Genomic DNA, 2,899 nt, shown 5'->3' with positions numbered 1-2,899 from the left:
CAAATTAAACTCTCTTTTTGACAATTGTAGTATAGTTATAAGTAGGGATCGTTCTAGGCCGGGGATTAGGAGGGATTGCTAATCTAATGAAAATTGACTCAAAGATGTGAAAATATGCTTTAAAACACTTTAAATGACCTCACAAGACTCTTACTAACTTATATGACCAAAAACAAAGTTTAAAGACTCAATTTAGACTTTAGGACTTATTTTGGACGAAAATACACTTGGTTTTGACTCTAAAGACTCAAAAAGACTCTTTTGGTCAGATTTGGAACAAATAAGAAAGGGGGTTTTGATTTTGGACGAATTTAAAAGAAAACAAGTAACTTAAAACTTTAAAACAGATTTTGGACGAATTTAAGAAAAACTAATGGATTATGGGATAGCCAAGGGATACTTCTCCACACATGATACTTTCTAACATAAATTGATTTCCAGTTGCTTTTTCGATAAACCATGAACCTCAACACCCCAGATTAACCGTGACATCACTAATTAACCCTCAGATTTCCCTTAAGTTAGTGGATTGGATGACATCATACGACAACCCAAAGCATTCTTCAAAAATCCCCTACATGACATCATAATAGAGATACGGTCAAAGATCATTACGTTCAATGGAAATCATAAGTATTGACAAAGCACTTGTAACTATGACATCATGATACTCGTGCTAGGAATTTACTTAACATGATTGTGAAAACAACCTTAACTACTTGTGAACATAAGTTTGTAACGATTATGTGAAACACTCTTATATTCCAGCCCCAAATTCAAGCATGCAAATTAAGTAGGCCTCCCTAATAAACATACAAGAATAAGTTATCCATCAAACGGTTAAGCAAATTGCGTTCACGACTTATGAAATCACAACTGGACTTAATCAACTCATATTATAAATGTAATCATGGTTTCAAAGCATCCCTAGGCTAAAACGAGTTTAGCCTCTTGATGCGTGATTTTATACGCGCACAAATTAAACCCTCTTTTCGTCAAGTTGTAGTAAATGTATAAGTAGGGATCGTTCTGGACCGGGGATTAGGAGGGATTGTTAATCTCTTGGAAACTGACTCAAAAACGTAAAAACAATATAAAACACTATACTAGACTCAAAGAATGCAAAACTAATCTTTAAAACACTAAGACAAACCAAAGACTCAAAATGCTTTTAAAAACACAAACTAAAATGATTTCTAACTAAATTGACATTAAAGTAAAGGGGGATTTAAGTTTATACGAAATTAAATTAAATGAACAAATTAAAACAGAATGTAAATATGGAATTGATGAAATGGAATGAATGGATGATAGAATAGCTAAGGGGTTCATCTCCATACATGTTACACTTGCATAATAAAAAGATTTCCAATTGCATTTCAATAAATTATGAAACTCATCACCCCGGGTTAATTAGGTCCGCTTAAATTAACCGTCAAGTTTTCCTTAAGTTAATGAATTGGATGGGTTAGCGCAACGCAATTCACAACATTCTCCAAAAGTCCTTTACGTGAACAGCACAATAAAGATACAATCAAAGATCATTAAGTATTATGAAAACTATAAGTGTTGACGAGGCATTCGTTACTATGATGAGCATGAAACTCGTGCCAAGAATTCATTTAACGCGATTGTTTATAAGCAACCTCCACTACTTGTGAATATAAGTTCATAACGATTAGGTGAAACTCACTTATATTCTAGCGTCATATTCATGCATGAAAATTAAGCGCGCATTCTCAATAACATACATAAATAAGTTATCAATCAAACGGTTAAACAAATTGAATTCACAACTTATGAAACGCAATTAGAAGTAATCAAATCAAAATGCAAGCATAAACATTTATTTCGAATCACCCCCTAGCTAAAGGGGGTTTTAGTTCCTCATTACGTTGAAATCAAAGAAACACCTAAACATTCCAACAACTCAAACTTGAATTGTATGAACGTTTAGGCACTCTTCTCTTCCATTCCTTATACGTACAAAACAAAGAGAATTAAAATGAAACATTGAAATCAAAGAATCACCTAAACATTCCAACAACTCAAACTTGAATTGTATGAACGTTTAGGTCCTCTTCTCTTCCTCGTTATTGTAGCATAAGGTCTAAGGATAGTTGGTTTGGGGGAATGGAAGTGTGGAATGGAGTGAGGAGTGATGGAAATGGAAAGATGGTTGGTGTTTGGATTAGTAGGGAGGGGGGACTCACGGCTAAGGAAAGAATGGAAGTGTTTGAGGGGTGTTGTGTTGTGAATGAGATGTTTTGAATGATGGGAATGCAAGGGTATTTATAGGAGGAGTGGAGATGTATATGGCTATTTGTTTAAGGTGTTTGTGTGGAGGAATGATGGAGAATTGCATGTGGAATGGCTGCAATGATGAAGAATGAAAGCTGGAAAATAAAAGGGAAAGCTGGAAATCTGAAAATGCAAATGGGAATCCTGAAATGCAAAGGTGGCCACGGTTTTGAGTGTGTTTTGTGTTGGAAATGCATGTGAATGCATGTGAATGTTGTTTGTGTGAAGTGTGTGTGGGTTAAAGAGTGAATGGTGGTGTAATGATGAAGTGTGATGGCTGAAAATGTCAAGGGAAATGCATGTGATTGCATGGCAAAGAATTTCAGGATGCATGTGTGTTGATTTAATGGAGGAACAAGTGCATGTGTTGAATTGGTGGTGCATGTGATTAAAGATGGAGAAGGTGGTGTAATGATGAAGTGGAATGGCTGAAAATGCAAAGGGGAGTGAAGGCCACGGCAAAGGTGTTTTGGTGCATGTGTTGGCTGTTTTGTTTGTTGGTTAAAGCTTGTGTTTGCATGTGAATGTTGTTTGTGTGAAGTGTGTGTGAATGTGCATGTGTTTTAAAGAATGAATGGTGGTATAATGATGAAGTGTG

This window comes from Pyrus communis, chromosome 13, assembly GCF_963583255.1.
Source record: "Pyrus communis chromosome 13, drPyrComm1.1, whole genome shotgun sequence".
NCBI classification, from domain to species: Eukaryota; Viridiplantae; Streptophyta; class Magnoliopsida; order Rosales; family Rosaceae; genus Pyrus; species Pyrus communis.
Note: the sequence above shows the minus strand (reverse complement) of the source record.